The 22884-nt window shown below is 36.4% G+C and overlaps 1 protein-coding gene across 4 annotated transcripts in view; it reads right to left on the bottom strand.

Moving 5' to 3' along the window:
* Positions 1-17511, bottom strand: part of ST18 (ST18 C2H2C-type zinc finger transcription factor) — a 101107-nt gene extending 83596 nt beyond the window's left edge. For 2 of the 4 annotated variants that reach the window (XR_005103400.1, XM_037381781.1), the window contains exon 1: positions 17347-17511. The gene's annotated coding sequence lies outside the window, so the exon portion shown is untranslated. Of the gene's footprint in view, positions 1-12367; positions 12490-17346 lie in introns of those variants that run through there. The other 2 variants (XM_037381779.1, XM_037381780.1) reach the window with 2 other exon arrangements.
* Between the last annotated feature and the right edge of the window lie 5373 nt (positions 17512-22884).

The raw sequence follows: 22884 nt of genomic DNA, 5'->3' as shown, positions 1-22884 counted from the left end.
CAGCAAATTTGACTTGAGCAAGATGAAAAATGTGATCCTATGGAGAGATGGCTTACAAACTTTATAACTTTAAACACAGTTACCCTTCAGAGTCCCTAGTGTAAGCCTGGATCCTTTGAAAACAACCAGAACGCTGTCATGGACTTTAATAATGCATGTTATTTGCATGTGAAAGCACTCACATGCACATTATATTAAGCACACAGGTATATAAAGATACAGTCCTGGCCAGAAGATCTTACAAAGTAAGATGACTAACTATTTTGGATATGACAGTTGTAAATAATAAACAACAGTTTAGAAATTAAAGTAGCATAGTAATGAAATTATACTATTTTAGTTGATCGTTATGTCACTCTTGATAAGTAGGCCTGTATCAGGTGTCTGGTTATATATGTAATAGGCTGGCTTGTTGTTTGGATGTCAGATTAAATCATGGGTTATGCCTCTTCTGTTGGCACCTCAAATACCAAGATGCGTGCAGGGAAAGGGGTGGGCTAGGGGGCAGCTTTCATGCTCAGGGTGTAATCCTTTCTTTCATATGCTGTGTCAACCTACCCCAGGAGACAGATTTTTGTTTTCTTTTGAAGAGGTCTATGTCGTGTTGCATCAGAACTATGTCCTGGTACAAGAAGTAGTAGCTGTGACTTTTAAATAATCAGCCTCACTAAAGGTGCCGTTATGGCAACCAACAAAGTTCTACCTTAAATCATTTTGACAATGCATTCTCTGCACTGCCCATGGACTTGGAGGGTGTCCTCAAAACATTCAAAGCTGGGACAATATTCATGGTTAACAAAAGTCCAGAAACAGCCAAACAGGTGTGTACTTCCCTCAGAAAAGACCTTTTTAAATAGAAGACCTTTTGTACACTAGTTCTATCCTAGGCCCCTTTTAGGGGCCACACCTGAGAGAGAAAGTGAATTATCAATGACATTTTTTTAAAGAATCAGTGGTTTAACACTAATTTCTAATCAGATCCTACAGAAAGGAACAGCTCGCATGGCAGCTGTACTTTTCCCAGGGTTAATTACCTTTCACTGCTCTCTACTAATGAGTCAGCTGTTCCTGTCATCACACAACTACACTGTGTTCATCTGTAGCTCTTGCTGTGGACAAACACAGTAGCTAGAGCCCTGTTTACAGATTGGCGAGGTTTGTTGTGCAAAGAATTTGCAAAGCAGTTTAAAAAAAGAATACATAAAACTCCTTCCATTTCCATGCCTCTTTTCATGGAAACAATTGTATTTTTCAGGTAAACACCATGTTCTCAAGGTTAATAAATTAGTGGACAAGACTAGAAAACTAAGGACATGAAAAGTAATAAAAATTCATTTTTTTTGTAATATTGCATAATGGTTTATATGAGGAAGATTAGATCTGTGTAGCTATCTAGCTTGTCTTACACAATTGTTGGGTGAGGATGTTTATGTCTTGCTGGTCTGTGAACTAGAAAACTTTATAAAATACTGTTTTAAGCAACAGGATAGATAATAGTGCAAAAAATAATGCACTTAAGGAAAGAGTTTTTATTATTTTTATGACAAAATCTAATGAGACAATGATATAAGGCTTTCAGTAACCCGCTAATGTTTTTACATAATTCTAGAAGGTGATTCAACAGCAAGCAAATAGAACACATCATTTTCTAGCTGAGGTGAACAGGATGTATTCTTTATAGCCATATAAGATCTAGTGATCCTCATGCATCACTTTAATGTGTCCTCCTTAAGGAATGTATAAAACTTGGGGGATATTTAGAAAGGCTAACTTTAATAACAGGGAGGGGAATCATACCTAGCTTCCTTTTATTGGGAAGAAAATTAGGGCATGGGTTCTGCTATGGCAGCAGTGGGCACCTACAATTAGTCACTAGTGGTTACTCCAGCTTTCTCATGGGAGGCTACAAAGACTCTGGCTAAAGATGGGCATTGTGACAGAGCTTCCAAAGGTCAAGTCCTGTTTGGGTCAGCAATCAGGAAATGTTTGTTTTTCATATAACCAAGGCAGAACTCTAAGCTGGCACTCTCTTCAAAACACGATTCTATGCTAAAACTGATGATATGGAGGTTGCCCTGATTTTAGCAGATTTCCTTGGGATAAGATCCACAGGTGTTAGCAGGGAAAGTAAATTTTCACCATACACCAAAGCGACACCACACAGTACACGCTATGTGAGATTGAGCTCAACTACTTACAGCTGTGTCTGCAACTGGCCCATTCATGAAGATACTATTTGAGGCTGAATGTCTTGCTGGGTGTTACATGAGATAATGGTTAATTGACAAATCTAAAGCAGGAATATAGTCATCTGAATATAATGACGGAAGAAGAAACTTAAGCTTTCCAGGTCCAGGTTAATCTTGTAGGACTGGCAGCTCAAATTATGATAAATTTGTTTTTGAAGATGCCAAGGCAGAAGTACCATGGGATTCCAAGGGATTACTTGAATAGTCATTTGAGAAATGAGTAGTATACTTTCCTTTGAACATTGCTGTAACGCACCACCTCTTTCTCATAGGGGCCTTAAGTTCTGTAAACTGTATTGACAACGTGGGACACTCTAAGCAATGAGAAAACGCGACCAGTGTGGTTATGGTCTTTTAGAAGGCAGATATGTATTTATTGCTCTGTTAGAATCGATTCTCCTGCTTGGTTTTGGAATTTTGTGTGATAGTTAATTTCCTAAAGGTGCATTAACTGAGCTTAATCATTCACATAAACCTCTGATCACTCAGGTCAGGCCAGGGAAAACTTAGTATGTAATGCCCATTTTGCCTCAGATTCTCCCTCTGCTCAAGAGATTATGCATTCTTCCAACGCAGTATCTCATTCAAATTTAATCTTATTTTAGGGATAACAGAGCCATTCTCCATCTCCTCAGAGGTCTTCACATGTTACTGGCTTGCCTTTTCTTGAGTTCTCAAAAGGAACATTACACCTTCTTCATCCACAGGCAGAAAAACCAGGAACAGGTCCTCTCCATTTGGTGAATACAAAAACCTAACCCTTGGGACTGAGTCTCACCCTTTCCTGAGATGCAGTCTGATTAACTTGAATTCTGTCAGTAGCAAGGCTTACTAGCTCTCTGTTAGAAGTAGACTTCATGCTGCATGCTGAAGCAACTGGTATACTACAAGACAGCTTCTCCAAAGAGCCTATTGGGTTGATGATAGTTCTACTGTGGGGATCCCTCTTGGAGGTTCAGGAGGGAGGAGGCATACCAGAAAGTATCTCTGAAAAATTTAGGGCCCAAAATCATATCTTCTATACTGTCCCTACTTAAAAACTTGACTTCTTTACTTTTAAAATATCATCAAAATTGCCCTGCAACTTTTAAATTTAAAAGACGGGGATAATCATGCAGCTAACAAATAAATACCCAAATCCCACAAATAAATAGGGAAGCAAGCTGTATGACCTGAAGGGTGTTCACAATGCTGAACTTGCTGTTTGAAGACTGGCAATCACTGATTGAAAGCAACTTGCACTTCTTCAATATTACAGTGTTATTTCCTATGATCACAAAATAGTAGCACATTATATACATTAATAACAATAAAAATGAGTGGTATTACTAATGTTGCTATATTAATAATGGGCCCAAAGCATTCGGGGCTAAAGCTATTTATTCTCGCACACTATCCAAAGTGAGTTAGGGATATTTGAGAAGACACTGTTTAATAATAGCCACTAAAATGTTGATTGTGGGGAAGAAAACTCTGAGAATGTTGTATGTGAGCAGGTTAGGCTTTTAAGGATAAATGTTAAATTAGTCTAAAGGGTTATGTTTATTGAACTGGTGTCAATTTATTCCATAATTAACTTTGCATGCCCACAATTTAGGCATGATTTTCATTGACTTTAAGTCTGATGTGTGCAACTGCTACTGGGGACACATAGTTACTAACCCTTTGTAAAACTCATTGTTATAAAATTAGATCAAGCTGAGCATAATCTTAAGAGTTTACTCCTGTGACTGTCCTCCCTCTAGGGAAAGAGTATAAAAAGGTAAAGGACTGTCAGAGACCTAGCTGTGGCTCCCTGCTTCCAAGGCCAGCCTGTGCCTTCCATGGTACAGATTAAGGTATATGCTATTCCATATGGACCATCCACTACATAAGGGTTAGCATAGCTTAGCTGAGCTCCATCCAGCTCTGATCCCTGAAGGAATTCTGGGTTGCCTGCTTAGAACTACAATTTAAGCACTTTGACTCAGTCTTGAGGATCTTTGAGAACCTGTCCCTAGAGATATAAAGGATGAAGTTTTTTTTAAAAACCCCTGCACACTTATATGCTAAAGCTATTGGTATGATAAATAATTTCTAAAAAGAAAAATTTGTGGCATTGAATCTCTTCAAACATGGAAAAAAAGTTTGATGTCTATACAAAGTATGTACAGCAACTGAAATTTTGAACAGAAAGCTTGCTTGTAGTTTTTATGATAGCATGAAGAACATCAAATCACTATAATCACCCACAGAAAAAGTGCAAAACGATCACCTAATCTATCCTTCTATTACCTCACAGCTTGAAAAACAGAGTCCTGGAAGCCTGAAGAGAGAGAGAAATCACAGAGGCACCCCTAAAACTGTCTACAAAGTCCAAGTAGTGACCAACAGGAGAATGTGGAGCTGAATCTGGAAAAGCTTCTATCAGCAGTGTTTAAAAAATCCAGCGGGCTTAATGTAGAAATCCTTACTGAATTTTGAAATGAATGGTATTGTTAATCTTTACAGCTTATTTCTTCTTATTTTTTTAAGAATTAGCTTTAAGAAAAAAAATCCTTTCCTGAAAGGAAATATGAGTCCTAAGAACCAAGCAGGGAATTGCCCCCTTCCCTTTGTAAATATCGCGTTTCAGGGGTAAATTTGGTCCTCTGAGCTGCACAGCAATATTCAGTTTTGCTGTTCTGCTCTCCATTAATATCTGAGCACACACTGAATTTCATCAATGCCCTGTATCTACAAGAGGAAACTTCTGGTCTAAGGTATACCACATTATTCATATCCCCATCCTGTATGAAATTGTGAGAAATAGTAAGTTTATGTGGAGACAAAATATAAGAAGAAATCAAGTCCAGTTTGTAGGCTGGACAGGAAGGACACAATTCACCTCCCTAACTTTATGTGCCTGAAATGCAGATACATATTTCTGAGGTAGTAACCGCTGGCTTCCCATAGTCTCTGGGCAGTCTGTAGGCAACCTGCAGGCATTTCTGCCACTGTGTAGATGTGTGATACATCTTATTTTTTTGGTACATCTACTTCAGGGTGAGATCAATGGCATCCAAGAAATGTCTCTTTATTTCCACTGACTCTAAAGGGAATCTGGATGACTGGCTCAGGACTAGACACTTCCACTGTGCACACTGACGTTTCACCAGAGGATTCCTAACAAATGAACCTATGGCAATCACTGAGCAGCATCTTACATCTTAAATAACACGTACACTATGTGGCTCTGAGCTATATTTTAAAATAGGGATGAAAAAGCAAGAGAAATAGAGTAGGGAGCCATCCTCCAGGAATGAAGGCAGTGCCAGTCCTTGTAGGAAAGAACTGGCAAACAAAATGAAGCTGATGAACAAATAAAAGGGAGCATCAGCGGATGGTAAAAATTAAAGAAAAGGAGAGTTCACCACAGCTTTGATATGGGCAGTGTGGCTTTGGAGACACAGGAGAATCCAGGGTCAAGAGGCAGAGAAAGAAAAAGGTCAGCATGGTAGGGTCAGTATTTCTTTATTTAGGTATAGAAGAATGAAGACAATAAAGTTCTAAGCACAACGGAGGGAAACTGAACTCTAGGAACTGGTATGGACTGAAATACCATCTTCTTAACATTTGAATTGAACAAAATTTTATGAAGGAATAAAAGTTTTCCTAGTAAATAAATGCATCACATGGATTAGTGTTGGATAAATGGGAAGTGTCTCTCAGCTTGAACAATTATCTGATACTGCATACGGTACTTTTCTTAAGTCTAAGTTTGCTACTTAAGCTTATCTGTGTTTCTTACTTGGTCTACTATGAACTATTGTCTACTTGAGAAACCTGATGACACCAGTGACAGTGGCTCTGCATTTAATTATTTTTTTGTTTGTTTGTTTTAACCATACATAATGCCACATGCCCTATTCATTTTGGTGTCTTCTGTTCTGTCCCAAATTTTCAATCATAACATTAAAGAAATTAAAATTCAAATTCCCTCTAGTAAATTTTGCTGGCCTTTGGGATCCAACAAGTGCCAGATTCTTAAAAAGAAAACGTTATTGTGCCTACATTGCCCGTCACAAACATGGCCTTTTTTCAGCATGTAAGGAGAGTGTTTAAGCAAAGAACTGTTGACACAATTATTTACTTGATTTGTGAGTGTCAGATAGGGCTTTTTACATGCACTCAGTGAAACCTAGTTGGTTGTTTTTTTAATAAAAAACACCTTTATGTTTTATTTTTTTCATATTGTATATTTACTCCAAAGAAAAAAAGTCTTATGAGTCAAATTCATCATATCCAAACAAAAGACTGGCAGCTTAAGTTAGTATATGAACAGGGGGAAGGGAGACTTATTTCCTGAGTTTCAACAGATGTCATACTTAATTGGTTGTGAAATAAACCAGAGCTACTCTCGGCCTGTTTCCCTAGTTTCAGCTGTGAAGACACTTTCAAACATGTGCATTTCCCTCCTGCTTGTTATAATGAGGGTGTGGGGTGAGAATCAAACTTCCAAAAGAAGTAAAGCAGCATGCATGTTGCATACAGGCCTTCAGATACACTAATTAAATAGGAGAGAGAGTCGCATCTTTTGTTCCTGCAAGATACATGTCAATACAGCATTAAGCAAGACAGTTCTGTTGAGGGTTGATTGTCTTTGGCTTCTGCTAATATCAGGAAGTCACTGGACTACCCAATTCTTCACCAAGGTTTTCCACCTTCACATATTTTCCCTCTAAAACACCCTTTGTCCTAACCCAGAGCACTGACAATATCCTACAACTCAGTGAAACGCGATCATTTTTGTATTATGACAGAGAGAGCATCTCCTAATTTTTTTTCCCCTTGTGGATGTTTTCTGCTAGAAGTAGCCGAGTAACACCACATGTAATATAACAAAAGAGACTAAAAACAGAGAAAGAATTGTCAAGTAGAAAAGAGTTTGGCTAAGCATGATGAAGGACACAAGAAATTGGAGAACAAGACTTCTCATAAGCTAAAAGCCCAAAGATTTGTAATTGTGGTTAATCACCAGCAATGGTAGGCTAATATAAATAAAGTCACGCATTTCTAATGACTAGGGCAAAGAAAGTTAGCCACTCATTTTATGTCTTTTTGTACATAGCCCTCTAAATAAATGCTCTTTTGAGCTTCATGGGAAAAAGCTAAATTTGTGATAGGTGTCTCCCTGTGAAACTCAGTATGACCAAGTTAAAAAAAAATATTTAAAAAAGGAGAATTGTGTTTGTTAAACATTTCAAATAGAAATGTAATGGGAATTGTGTAAAAAGAAAAATTGAGGCCAAGGTCAAATATGTTTAATTCACCTGTGACAACCAGACTGAACAATATTTGTTCTTTTAGTTTAGACTTGGAACCCAGATCCCAGGAGTGCTAGGAGAGAGCTTTAATCCCCAGAAAAAATTCAAATTCCCAAAGTGTGTGATGGAAACCAGTATAATCTTTCCTGAAGTCAGAAATAAAATCAAAAATACTTTCTTTATTATTAAAACAAGAGCAGTCATCATGATCTTTATTCTTTTAATGTTTTACAGGTCTGACTTTCGGCAGATGACCTCTCTTGTTTGTCCCTACATGTTTTCCAAAATATAAAAGTGAAATAGAGTCCCAAGGGCACTGTACTTGAAAGGTTATGAGAGTTAGAGAATTTTAACCATGCCTGCCAAATCAGCAGATGGCTTGTGATTATAATTATATGCATCAATAAAACGAATAATCTTTACAAAATTTGAATTTCTACTAAAGTAAGGGATTTAGTAAGCAGATGCAACAGAATGCATTTTCTTTAACCCTTTTTGTAGACAGCACTGTTTCTCACAAAAATGGGAAGGCTTTCCATAAAGTAGCTTGAACATACACTTGAGCCTTAAATATATGTTTCTTATGACCAAGTGTCAATGTTATTCAGAGTGATTTATGTGTTCAGTTGCACTTTGTTCACTAAATGTCGAATGCTTATATATAGGATGATTCCCATCAGACCCATACTTCAAAATGGTGTTTAATTTTATAAAATGTTAGAGATACAATGAAAATGTCATGTGTACTCAGTCTCTTCATTTGTACTGCAATGGTCATTCTTTCTGTTCAGGTTTTGGTGACTTTCCATACCTTGTATGGAGGCTGAGTTAACCACATTGTTAGGGAAGAAAATGTATTTTTCCCAAAATGTGGGAAGTTAATCAAATGTTTGTGGTTTGTTTGGGGTTGTTCTAATCACAAGAAATTGAATTACATAAAAGTAAATAGATTGATACAAAAATCACAGCCTTGGATTTCTGTGACCACTATCCTTACTTTCAAACTTACTTCTGTAACAAGATCTAGATTGTGTGTGTTAGATTCTGCCAAACTTCTGCCCAAAGTAGGAGAAAATCACACAGCAGAAAAATTAAACAAAATTAAAAATAGGCCCTCTAAGCCATCATAAAAATCACTGGACTGCATCATAAAAATGTTATTTGAAGACAGGATGGAAACATCTTATACTCTTCTGATATAACAAGGAAGAAAAGATCTGAGAACAGTAGTAAGTAAATTTTAAAAAAAGTCTCCATTTTGGATACTGTAGCTCCTACTACAGTATTTTAACATTTATTTTATTCAAACATTTAAATGTGAATTTTTATTTGAAAAAGGTATGTGTGTCAGTTTTCTTAACTACCCTAATATCTCTGATGTGGAGTGCAAACCAGTATTTTGATGCTCATTAAAAAGTGGACTTTTACTCTGTATCACATATATCCTCCTATGCTTAAGGATTATTGACCTGACAGTCCATAGCGGTGCCTTTGGAGCCATTACTAATTTGCTGTGCCAATCCAGCTGCTGTACAAGTGCTCTAACTTGGGGGGTGGAGGGGCACTGAAGGTGTCAAATTTTCTGCTAAGATTTAGGGACCCGATCTAGTGACTCTTACTATCACCTGAAGAAACACCGTTAAGAAGAAATTGAGAACTCTGATCCTGACATTAAATGATATTTTGGAAAAGTTCTAAAGCATTTTTTTTAATCTAATGCCTCATGGAGCAGAGTTCAAATACATGTCTTTAAATTAAAAGCTAGGTCCTTTTAACCAAAGTTCCTTAATGGAGGGAAAAGTTCACATATGAAGCCAAACCTGAAAAATGAGCTAGCAAATGTTACCCGAATCTATTAAGAAAATCAATAAACCCCTCATCTTCAAAACACTTACACACCTGCTTTACTGCATTGAAGTGAGCCATCGACCTCACCTCAGTGTAATCACTCATGTGTGCAAACGCTGTTGTCAGTGTTCACCTACCCAAGAAGGTAAGCCCCGTTTTCATTATCAAGTAACTTTTTCTTTTAACTTATCACTTTTATTTTTTTTTTTTAACTAGAAATCTGTCATTTTTATTTAGAAGCCTTCCATGAGGGTAAATGAGAGCAATTCCCCTCCAAAAAGATTTTATGTAAGTACCAAAAAAAGTTGAAGGAGACAATCTTTTTTATCACTAATTAAACAATATCTTTAGTCTGAAGTGATTCAAGATAATTAAAATTCAGAAGCACTTATTCTGCTTATGCAGTTTTTCAGAATCCAAAACTATGCGCACAGAAACTACAAGAGGTCATCGTTATATATGCATATTTCCAAAATTAATCATTTAAGTAACACAGATTTCAGTCTAGATGCTCCATATAGATATGGATGTAGTAGATTATAAAGTTTACTCTGTATGTTACTTGCTGTATTTTTTATTTTGGAGCATAGAGCCAGGCCTTTGGGAACATTGTTTGTGACTGACCTTGAAAATACTTGTTTATCAGGAATATTAGATATTACTGGCTTGAAAATCTACAAGCATGTAAAAAACGGAATTAAAATTATTCAAACCAGCTGTGTAATGCCATAAAGTTTTTTGGATCCACACACAAAACTCACACTGTTGTACCCTGGAACCATGCACAAAGATATGTACAAAGGCCTCACATTGGACTCCAAGGTCCAAAAAGTCCATTAAAAAGTGGTTTCTAAAAATCTGGTATGTTACATAGTTTATCAGGGAGATCAGATGAGCATTAATTACCAGAAATCAAGTTTTCTCTGCCTTTTCTCTTACATGCAGCAAGGAAATGACAGATGAGAAAAAATAATGAAGCTATAAAAAACTACTGAAACTTACTGGGTTTCAACCTGTCAGATTACAGTAACAGTACAAATTTTGTAGCACTTCTGCTCGTGCATTACCGGTATGAAATCATTCTCTACTTTTAATAGGATAAAGGACAGCTGAACTTATTCATTAATGTGGTGAATGCTGAAATATCTGATACCCTTTATTCTTATTCGCTTAGGTGTGTAAAAAGCGTGGTGATGGTGTGATATACATGTGCTCTTTTTTAAACACTGTGGTGATGCACCTGAACATAAAATATCCTCAAATTGTACTTGTTAAAATGAACTGAAAACTTAATATCAATTAGCAAAACTGTGCTGTAGCACTTTAGTTTACTAAATCTCTGCTGATCTAGCAACTAGTTATGAATTATAGGGCTCAGCTGAAAAAGCAAGCTTTTTTCTGATGCTTTCATATCTTATACTTTTCGAGGTAACATAAGGAAAATATGTTGCTGAGATGCACACACCTTAAACATATGGAAAATAAAATTAAATAAAAAATTTTACTTGAGTTTACTTCATCATGAAATTTCCTGAGTTGGAATCATTGGGAAATGCAAAAGCAGACATAACTGTTAATATTTACTGAGTTTCAGTGAACTGATATATTATATAGGTGAACACAGATTTGGCATATGTACACTTTTTATATAAATATACACATGTGGATTTGTACATATGCATACACACATCTCTTTGCAAAAATCATCACACGCATATCTTAAAATATCCCATTTAATCTTAGTTTTTATAAGCTATGATGATACTTCTATTGTCCATGCAGTAAAAAGGATGTCATGTCCCTGGGTAAGCGACATATCATAATGAACTGACTTCTGTGACCTATGAAGAGTTTTAATTAAGTGAACAGGTTATCCTGACATGTCTAAATATACATCTATTGACAAGTGTTTTCTGAAATTAAATAACTCTTCCAAAACAAAACAAAACAAAACAAAACAACAAAAAACCAACTGTAATGCAGGCTGATATCTAAACCCCACTTTTTTAACTGTCTGTGTTTGAGAAAGCATTCTTAAAACATATGGTTCTCAGTGGTCTGGGAGCGGGCAGAAGCATTACTTAATTCACACAGGCATCTTGCAATAATATCATGTCATTTTGAACCTAACATCCCCTGATCCTCCAAAGTGCAAAGCAGACAGAAACATTTTAGCAATGCAAACAAGACTTTCTGGCAACTTCCTGTTGCCATTTTTCAGCAAAATAAAGGATCCTGAGATACTAAACTGAAACACTGCTAGAATAGATTTTATCATTGGTTACACAGGCAGGCACCTGCTACTCTAAGATATCAACTGAATATTTTGCTGCTGTGCAAAGAAAATAAGTAATGACTGTGTAACTGTTTAACAACAATCTTCAACTCTTTAATTTCAGCTCACGTAAAAGACAACACTGAGAGAGACACCATATAAAAATCTGCTTTCAAAACCACCCCAAAATTATAGTAACAATTCCATTTATATCTGCATAGTTGTAAAAACTGTGCCAGGTATTTAGGGGTGTAAGTGGCTAGTGGATTGAAATGTGTATTCATACATATAACACATTTTCAGCAGATTTTTACAGAGAAGTAGAAAGAAACTTTCTGTCTGTAAAGTTCATCAGATGTTCATGTACATCTGAGGCAGTGCTTACTGTGTGGCAGTTCTTACAAAGAATATTTATTTCATTACACTATCATTGCAATATCCAGTTCACAAAACATACTGTTTCATGTTACTTTTGGAATTCCAGAAACTTTCGTAAGCTGGCAAATCAGACAGAGAGAAAAGGAAACAAACAAACAAGAAACAAACCCAACCTTGATTCCAGAGACATTTTTCTCCCCTTCGTAAAGTGACAGGGGGGAAAAAAATCCCTTCATTATGACCTACTTGTCTAGAAACGGACTTTCAACCCCATGGTTAGGCTAAGATTTGCTCTACTTTCTCCCTAGGGCATAATTGTCAGACTGACTTACCGTGTGCCTTTTAGCCTTTGTTCTGCCTCTCACGCTGACATCAGGGAAGCAGTGATGTAGAATAAAGCAGGGGTGGGCTAGGTTAGTCCACTGTTTGTGTCGTTGTGTGGTGTGCAGGGACACTCTGTGATACTCTAGTGAGCTGCTAAGCTTTTTTTGTAGGCTTTGTGTCATTTACTTAACGACCAATCTCATTAGCTGCCAGGGTACAATGGGCTGATGCATTTTCTATGTACATACTCTACACAGTGACCCTCAAGGTTGCCGAAGGTCTATTTAATCAGTCAAAATGCTGAATATATTTGCAGTAAATCACTAAAAAAAAAACATACGGGACCACAAAGGTATCTCGTGAGGGTTTACTCTTTCCTGGGAGTTATTTGCAGGTAATAAAGTAGTAGGAGATGTAGGCAAAAGCAAGGGCAAAGAAGGGAAAAGGGAACTCACTGGGTTTGCACTGGTCACCTTTAATTTAGGGAACCTTGGGGGCCCTGTATATCGCTGTGTCTCTGCTTGTTAATTTCTCCATGCAGTTCATGCTTCAGTGTAATCATGTTATCACAATTAAACCCCTTTAAATAAGAAGAGCAGCACTAACAAAATACACAGCCTTCTGCACATTGGGGAGGGGATACGTGTGTGTTTGTGTGTCGGGGGTGGTGGTGATATTTATTTATTAACTTCCTTACTACAGGCAACCTCTGGGCTGGCATCTTTGCATTTCTAACCTCTCGTCAGTTACAAGGTAAAACCCTTTTAACTCTTACGAAAAATGAAATGCTGAAAAGCCCTATGAATCACGACAGCTGTCCATAAGTAACAGGGAGAGTTCTATTGTCCAACTTGTCCCTAGATAAAATGAATACTTTACAGCAGAGGCTGTTCAGCTTGGCTAAAGAGTATGGGGAGAAGGGGAGGAGGTCACTGGAGATTTCGCACACTAATTTAATCTGGGAAAAGGACAGGCACTGCATCTCACTTGAACAGACTGGCGGCAATCTGGGCTCCCACAGAACTATCTCCTTTTGCCTGTGCTCTATTTATTCCTTATCTCTGTTTACCAACCGCTAGGTCCCTTTCATTCACACCACGAGGCCGTTCTCCTACTATCAGTCAGCAGCTGACACTGTGGAAGAGCCTCAAAGGGAAAAAAAAAAAAAAGGGATCAAAACTAAACCAAAGCTGTATAAACAATGCAACAGTAGAAGTAAATGCATAAATCCTAATTCTTAACCCAACCCACAGGGTGCGAACAGAACCTTTATAGTAAATCCAACAAACCCACCACAGTGAGCTATGGGCTACAGAGGAAATGGGGAAAGCCAAATATCATTCATGAAATCACCATCTCAAGCAGAAACATTGAAAATAGGCATTGGCAGATATTTAACTGGTTTCAGGATAACAGGTTCATCAGTCCTGTGTATCCTTCAGCAAGTAATGAGGAGTGCGTTTACCTGTGTGCCTGGTATAAGGTGAACAGCCTTTGCCACTTGACCATCTCGCAGTTTGAAAGCCTTAGATAACTTTGCACTCACTGCTTGTGATTTAGATTAAAAAAGTAGAGGCAACCACTTTAAAAAAATCTGTATCTGGAGGCTGTGATAATTTGGATAGCTTTACAGCTACAAGTTAAACGTCAAGTTCTTATAGAAGCATTTGTCCAATTATTTTTTCCTTTAAAACTCTGGATATTTCAATATTGCCTTTCCTCAGACTTTAACTTATATTTTCCCCTCTTCCTCTAAGTTTTTGTAACTTATTATGAAAAGAAAATGGTTGAAGACAGGAAAGAAAAGATGAAGCTTGTGACTAATAGAAAAGTAAAGAAAAGTAATAAATTCTTTACATTTGACATTGTGGTTTTGGATTATTGAAGGGACTAAACTGTGAATAAGTTTATTTTCTAATTTTAGTGGTATCTGGTTTTGTTTCCTTAAACTGATTTAACAGGAAAGAAGTTACAAATATTCATATAAAGACAGCATATAAAGACAGTGAAACATTTCAGCTTTTTTAAAACTACATAATCTGCAACTCCCAAAAGTTAGGCATGTTCCTCCCAGAAGAGGAGCGATGCTTTTGGAACTATTCTCAACTTTTTGAGACATAAAAATATCAGTTAGCACCATATAGTCAATATACTGTCAACTGCCTGATCAGGACCATTGTAACAATGACAAAGAAAATGTTCCTCATTATCAGAGATGATCAACAGGACCTAATTTCAGTTTTGATTTCCACCTATGTGCATTATGAGCAATGAAGTCTTTACTACTTGGATCCTTTTTTCCAAATGAATTAATGAATTAAATTTATCCTTTCACCAGCTGCTAGGCAGCAGATGGAACCATTTCTGAAGCCTTGTTGAATTCAATCCATAAAACTAATTTCCTAGGATTAGCAGTCCAAAGTTTCTTTTAATGTTTATATACCACTTGGGATTTTGAATTTCATGATGTTAAACTTTCAATTTAACTATTTTTTTTCATTTCATATCAAACAAATATGATCGTTTGGATTTCTATAGCTTTGTAACCACACATTTCAGGTCACATAAGGACAAGAATTCATTTCAAAAGCAATCAAGTAATGCAAGATTGGGATCTGGGGTTTTCTTGTTTGTTTGTTTTGTTTACATTACGACACTACCATAGAAACCATTTGTGTTACACTCAAAGATTAGTTTAGATGGGAAAAGTTTTATTGCCTGCAACTTTGACAAAAATCTTTACATAAAAATTTAGTTTTAATAAGCAATTTGTGACAGTTACTGTGATCTAAGGGTGTATTTTCTATTCACAGAAATGTGACATGATTCTGAAATAAGTTTTTCATACACAGAAATTTTTTTTATAGTTAACTTCAATATAAGGTTTATCTAGTTTGGGGAGTGGGGGTGGGGAGGTAACAAATGGTGGCACTTTTGTGAACACTTCGGGCCAGATTTTTTTTCTGTACAGTGGGAGTAAATATTAATCTGCTGCAGTACCCTGGACAGCTCCTTTTCTTTCATTTTTGGTTTTCTTACCTCTGCTACACACCTTTGACACAATAACCAGAGATCAGGGGACTTCAACTGTCATTTCATTCACAAAGGTCCTTATTTACAGATCGTTGACTGACCTAAATTATAATTTAACCAAAGTTTCTACTTATTAGAAACCTTCAAAAGAATAAACAAACCCAAAATACACCCTCTCCTGCTCAGCTTTCAAAGGTATATTAAAAGTCTCAGGAATAAAACCTCATGATGTCAAAGTCTTCCTGTTATTCAACAAAGTAAATAAAACTAAAAAAAAAAAAAAAAAAAAAGTGATTCGTTGCTGTGTATAACAGTGATTTCCGCTAATTTGGCACAAGAAATCTATATTAATCTAATAATGCAGCAAGCCAAGAAGGCCACATAATAATAATTACCATTGAGTAATTGAATATTTAGAAGGAGGAGGAAAAAAAGGGAAGACTGGTAATCTTAGCCTGCAGGCATGAAAGTACTATAATACACAGATGATATTTACAAGTAAAAATAAAATGCTTCAAACTAGGAAGTTAAAGAGGCAAAGCCTATATTTAGAAATTCCTCATTCCGAATCTGGATTATCTGTTAACCATCTTATAGCAGAAATACATTATTGTCTCAGAGAAAGCTTTCATCACAAATGCTGTAATTTTCCCCAAGAATTACAGAACTATTGCACAGCCAAACGAAAGAAGACACATCTATACAATTAACTTAACTAATTTAATCAACAAAAGCGATAATAAATTGTCATTTTGAATTCTAAAAACATCTTTAACTAACAAAGTTCACCCCATACAGTTTAAGGATAAAATCTGGGATTTGTGCTTTTATAATCTGTTAAATGAAAAATTCACAGCACCTTGCAGAAGATTGTCTTGCTATTTACATATGAAGGAAGACAAACATCTGAACTAAGTGCTTTGTTAAAGACAAAAGAAAGTCAGAGAGAGAGAGAGAGGGAGAGCTACTGCTGATCAGAGTGTTAAACAGACTTTCTCTAGCATCAAATGCTGTTTCATAAAAATCATCCTCCTGCAAAATGTTGTCCCAGAAGGTCTATTTCATTCTTCAACCTTGCTTGATATTAGTGTCATTTAACTTTCTAAAGATTTTCCTGACACAGACATTCATTCTAAAGTACAGTATTAGCTTTTTAATCTGAAGCTCTCAATTCACTCTCTGAATCCCAAATAATTTAAAGGACTGAAATGTCACGCTTTGAAAGACTGTTTTTCACTTTAAAGCAATGCTATTAAATATATTGATCAACAATCTTCATTTCAAAAACATTACACATGATTTTAGAGCATTCTAAAACATCATGAGAAAGCTCTTTGGTGTGTAATACATAACTGTAAGTGAACCTGCATCTATCGAACAGTTCTTACAAATACACTGGTCCGACTCTCTCCCTCTCCCATCTTGTTTTTTTCCCTCTCTTTTTTCCAATGGTAGTATTTAAGTTCAGTAACTTTTCAAAATGAGAGGAAGTGTCCTTGTGATCATTTCCTCAAATCAAATAGCTAAAGCTGCAAATTTGCACAATTGTAAAATGTATATGAACAAAGGCTTTACTGAGGCAGTATAAATGCAATTACACCATGACATTTTATTCAGAAAGCTTTCTCAAAGCAGTTACAAGTAGCTATTTTTTAATTGAGGCCCAAAATAATATTTAAGATAATGACCAAACATACATTGTGGAAGAAACAGCATTAGTGTCATTTAAATAACAACCAAAAAAAAAAGTTTGCAGAGAGCATTTTAAACATGGATTTAAAACCCTTGAACTTAATACAAATCTCTCAAGCTTTCAACATTGATATATGGACAGGATTTTTTGCTTTTTGCAAAACAAGAGCACAAACAATAGAAAAGACAGAAAGTTACTAATAGTACAAGTTGCTTAAACATCAATGGGTTCAGAATAGTGTGAAAAAGTTGTTAAACTTACTTTATTTTTGTTTCCAAAACTTATATGTTTCTCCTCCCTTGTGTGCTGAACTGTGCACTAAAGCTGTGTCTTTGAAAGGTAGTTCCCATGATATGACATCCAGTGCCTTTGACTGCCTAGAGATAAGCACCTGCGTTTGTGTCCCCTCTTTACGTCACACCTCCCTATTCAAACCTTCTCAATATGATTCACATTTGCACATCAACAGCCTCATGCGCATACACAGATTTTTTTCGGCTCTGGGCCCAAAACTTTCACTTTAATTTTCATCACATGATTGCTGTGGCATATGTCCTTCCAAACCTCCCATATATCAGTCATCATGCAAATGAGATGGAATATCACTCCTCTGCAGCAGATGGCCAGGGATGATAACAATGGCTCAACAGAGGAGATTCAATGTCCCTGACTTTATCGCCACGGCAACAACAACCTAAAATATATGTAATGGAAGTGGTGCTTATTAATTTTGCAGGCTCGAGTGTTCTGATTTTGTGACTGAATGGGCTGAGTTAAAAAGGGGGCTGTGTCCTCCTGCCTCTAGAAGACTATCTATAAAAGCCAGGGACCTGGAAATTATTTTCAGTGACTAAGAAGGCAACAGCCTAGCAATTATTTGAGTAATTAGGTGTAATTCCTCCCTGTAGGCCTTGTATCCTCCTGTGCTTGTTTCACAGAAGCTTGCGAATTAGACAGGCACAGATACTGAAAAGAAAAGTGCCTCAAGATATAGCAGGATAGCTTGCAGGAACTAAGCTTCAGTGATATGACACTTGGCCTCCACCAGGCTTGGTAAACACAAGCCCCAAGCCATAAGTAAATAGAGGCCCCACTCCACAAACACAGACCAATTAAAATTACAAAGACAGCCACACTTCTGGGTGGGGACGGGGGAAGCTTTATTCTGCCATGTTCTCACTGTGAGTTGCACACACAATGGTCTCTTAGTTTGGAGCACCAAGTACTGTATTTCCATTGCTATCTGTCACTATCTAACCCAAGCACAAGGCTCTCTTCAGGCTGTGAATTTCTCCCTAGGGATTTATCATGTGCTTTTAAGGAAATGTTTCAAAGTGAATTTTCTGTGTGTCATCTTCTAAATGCAAACCGGAGAAAAGAAATAAATACAACAATTTGCTATTTATCTTCAACAGATTTAATGGGAAAGAGCAGGGATCATCATTTTACCTCTGAGCAAACAAAACATCTACAGCCTCTCTTCATCCTGTTCATGCCACAACTTTCATGTCCTTCAGTTTTTAACCATACAACTGCCTGATTCCTCAGAAATAAAGTTCATCTATGAACTGCATGTTAAACTAAGAAAATATACCTACAGATATGTACAGAAACTCTACCTCTTTTGCTCTTTTCTCCAGGGGAGACCTTAGAAAAGTAGATAATCCTTTGTCTCCCTCAGCAGTAAAGGGGAGGATGTTTAAGTAAAAGTGACAAAACACTCTGGAAAGCGCTGGTTCCATCGTGTGCTGGAGATTTAGCACAGAACTGGACCAAGGAAGCTTGCTTCTTCTCACACAGGAGAGAATTCCTCAAAATTTATGAGATTGTTAAAAGTAATTTTCAATCCTCTCCCTGGAGCACAAGTGGTGTATAAATTTGTAGCCAGAGAGGAGACATCAAGTGGTGTTACACCCCCCTGGAGGAAAATCAGGATGGTGAGACACTTGAAGCAAGTGATAGGAAACTCCTGAGGTGGTGCTGGGCCTATGGATCCTCCCCCTGTTCTGGCAGGGCTCAAGGCTACCTTGGCATTGCTCATGTTCTATATTAGCATTTCCAGTCACCAATTTTTATGAATGTAAAGGTTCCATCTGAAAAAATGCAGGCCCATTTCTGTTGCGCACCAATAATGTAAACTTCCAGAAGTGCTATTTATTTATGGTATGCCTGTACAGCGCCCAGCACTCTCACCTTCTGACCTAGTAACGGGTGTTACCAGAATACGAATGTTCAGTACTGAATGATCTTCCCTTTTCCACTATGAAAAAAATCTGAATGTGAAAGTAATGTATGGCTGTTCTAACCCAGTAAAAAACAGCAGTGTTTCTTTTCTGTCTTTAGGATTCCCAACTACTTATTAGCTACCAACAGAAGTATTTAAAATACAAACAAGTGTAAAGTAAAGCTTACTATTCACCTTTATCTCACATTATGATGTGGAGTTTGCAGTTAAATTTTCAAAATATAATGTTACTGATGAGTTTTATTTACCTATTCAGAAAAGCTCAGCTCAAATGAAAACTTGGACTTTTTCTTCTGTTTGGTTTTTCTTTTTTTGTGTGTGTCTGTGCGTGCGTGCGTGCGCGATAGGATTCCAGAATTGTATATGTCCATGTTCTTTACTTCTGTACACTTAATTCTCCAGCCTGTTAATTTAACTCATATTACCCATGAACAACTCATGAATGTGGCTGTTATGGTGAGCTGAAGACCTAAGTGTGGTCAAAGCTTATGCAAAACTGAAGCTCCTTGCACTGGATCTGTAGTTGGACAGAAAACCAATACACAGAGTACTATAGGAATGATGTTTTCCTGACAGCTTGTGTTATTTATGGGACTGGCCACTCTCTTCTGAACCAGATGGAGCTTTTTTCTTAGTCTTTTTTTTTTCTCCTCCTTTTTTTTTTTTTTTATTGTGCTATGCATGGCCCTAATTGATCATGGAGTGAGACTGGCATTTAGGTCACTGTCTTTATATTTTCTAGTGTTAAGTACAGTCCTGGGTTGTGAACTGTCTCATTTATCTTAAAGGCACAGCTCATTTAACACAGCTATACAGATCCTCTCACGTCATGAGAAGAACATGTGGTGAGGGAATGGGTGAAATTTGTAGAAACAGATTATCTTTTTTTGTCTTATTCTTATCTATATGGTTATCTATACTAAAAACTGCTTGCTGAAAAAAGTGTTTGGAAGGTATTTCTTACATTCCTCTGAGAACACATAAGAAGAAAAAAATTATTGTCACTAAATCAATCCTAAATAAGTTCAGATTAAACTCAACTTTGCTTTTTGCATGGTTTACCAACCAGTAAGTAATGACAGACTGGCAAATACTGGATTGGTTGTGTTGAGACTTCATTTAAAAACAAAATATGTGTAAGGTACAACTGTCATCCCATTTTGACCCTCTAAGCAGTAGGAAGTTCAAAGTTTACAAGCATAACAAACAAACAAACAAAAAAAGATAAAGAAAAGGTTAAATTATCCCTCAAACTGCTCAGTTAGGAAACAATGAAATCTAGTAAGAGATCAGTGTCTTGTTGCAGAAACACAAATGAAATAAACGTGCACTGCAACACACAGTAGCTACCATTCAGGCTTGCAGTGGTAAGAAACTGTGCAGGTCTAATATGAATGCTCAGATGCAAGACTTTATAGTCAGATTCTATTGTTAAATAAAATAATCTTCAAGGACCACGAATAATACTGTAAATTAATGCTTGTAATACACCAGATTAGATCACAGCAAAGTCTGACAGAGAAAGCTTCCTTGTAGACTGTACAGCAGTTATTTGGCTGCTATTCAAGTTCATGAAAACTTTAAAAACAGAACAGAACTTTAAATTGCTACTATGATTATTGTATTAAATAGTACTAAAATTTTCAGTGTTTTCACCTGAATTTAGCTTATCTTCACAGCTAGGAAGCAGAGACTCTTACAGTAAAAAAAGAGAAAGTTTTCATTCCTCTGCAGAAATAAATGTACTCTCTGTATTCCTACATCTTGCCAAATGATATGCCAGATATATCTTAAAAATACAAAACTTGTTTATGATACAGCCTCCTGAACAAATAGAGATGTCTGAGACCTCATGAGAGAAATAATGAAGAGTGAAAATAATTATGAAGAAACTTCAACATAACAGATACATTTCTACTTCTAAGAACAGCTATTAGCTCAGCAGAATTGTAACTGAACATTCTGGAAGTGGAGAAATATCAAAGAAATCAAAACGATTACATGAGATGTATTGGATAACAAGCAGTATGGGAGATGAAGCTTGATTCTTCACAAAGAGATAAGGGAATGAAATTCTCCACTAGTGCCAGTGAATTCATTGCACATGTTGGCAGCGTCAAGCACCAAGTGCAGAGTCATTATAGACAAAGGCATTGCCAAAGTTGCCAAACCCATGTAGCACCTGGTTGAATAAAAATAATAAATCAGCCTGGAATGAGTTATGTTAGCAAGCTTGTGTTGAGTAAAACTGCTAGATATATACATAGCAGAAAAACTACAAGTCATTAAGTGTTCAACTTTGAAATGACATTTCAAAATCATACTAGCCGTGTTTGTATAACATACTACTTCAAAAGTGTCAGTTTGGAGGAATAAAAAGGATGAAGAAGAAAAGATACCTTAACTAATATTAACAAGGGAATGATTATCCAAGTAAAATTATATATTGGCTCATGGGAACATTAAGGTTTTTGGCATGTTCTCTATGAAATATTCTATTCACTGAAATAACAGAAAGATTTCATCTTCTCTCTAACCACCTTCTTTCTTAAATGTTTACTCAACAGTACCTTCAAGAAAGCCCACAAATTTTGGAGTACTCCTTTCCTGCCAATAGATTCTACCAAAGAAAGCTGGAAACAGGCATTTCAGGTGAAGTTTCTCAAAGCCTTAGCGGAAACATGTACCCAGTTCTCCTAGGCTTTCTATAGAAATACTCAAGGGACTGTGGACAACTCTCCATTTAAAGGATGTATAAAAAAGTAATCCTTAATGAGTTTTGTTGTTGGGATTGTACTCCACTGAAAGGGGATATTGCTGTTTCGAGTTACAGTTTTATGAAATACAGGCTGATCTAAAACTGGGAAATGCAAATATTTTTCTCTTCACAGTCTTATTTATTTTAATATATAGCCTTAATAAGTAACTGAAAGCAGTTATTTAATAAGCAGTGAAAATTAGGTGTAGGTGATGTCAAATATGGATTAAGCCTTTCAAAAAAAATCCCATAATAAGGCTAAATATTAAGAGTAACAAATTTTCTCAGCTCTTGTTGCTAATTAAAAACAGCCCTCAAACACATCTTTCTCTGATCATTGCATTATTGAATGCATAAATAAAAAACCAATAATCATACCACTGTTGTGGTAGGGAACTTTCTATCATGGATACTCCAGATTTTTATTTGCAATTCAGATAGCTGATCAGCTGCAAAAATATTTTTGAGTCATAATATCAGATTATGACATAATTAACTAGTTTTCAAGTTATTAGAAGTCTTGATTCTAAAAGCAAAATTACTCTGTTTAGGTCAACCTTACGTTAGAGAATTTTTTGACTTCTAAGTTATTGATGTGATTGCTGTCTGTTTTACGTATTTGTGTCTGTATGTGTCATTCTTACCTTTCGCACACCATCGCAAAAGCTAGTACAGGTGACATCTGTAACACCTCCAGCGTTAGCTTCTGAAAACTTCATTGAGTATTTGTAGCATCAGACTAAATCTTGTGTGTATAAATCATGCTTTCCAACAAAGGAAATGAGCCCTGGAAATC

Source organism: Falco rusticolus, chromosome 3 (genome assembly GCF_015220075.1).
Source record: "Falco rusticolus isolate bFalRus1 chromosome 3, bFalRus1.pri, whole genome shotgun sequence".
NCBI classification, from domain to species: domain Eukaryota; kingdom Metazoa; phylum Chordata; class Aves; order Falconiformes; family Falconidae; genus Falco; species Falco rusticolus.
The sequence above is the reverse complement of the archived record's forward strand: the minus strand, read 5'-3'. Positions and strand labels throughout refer to the sequence as shown.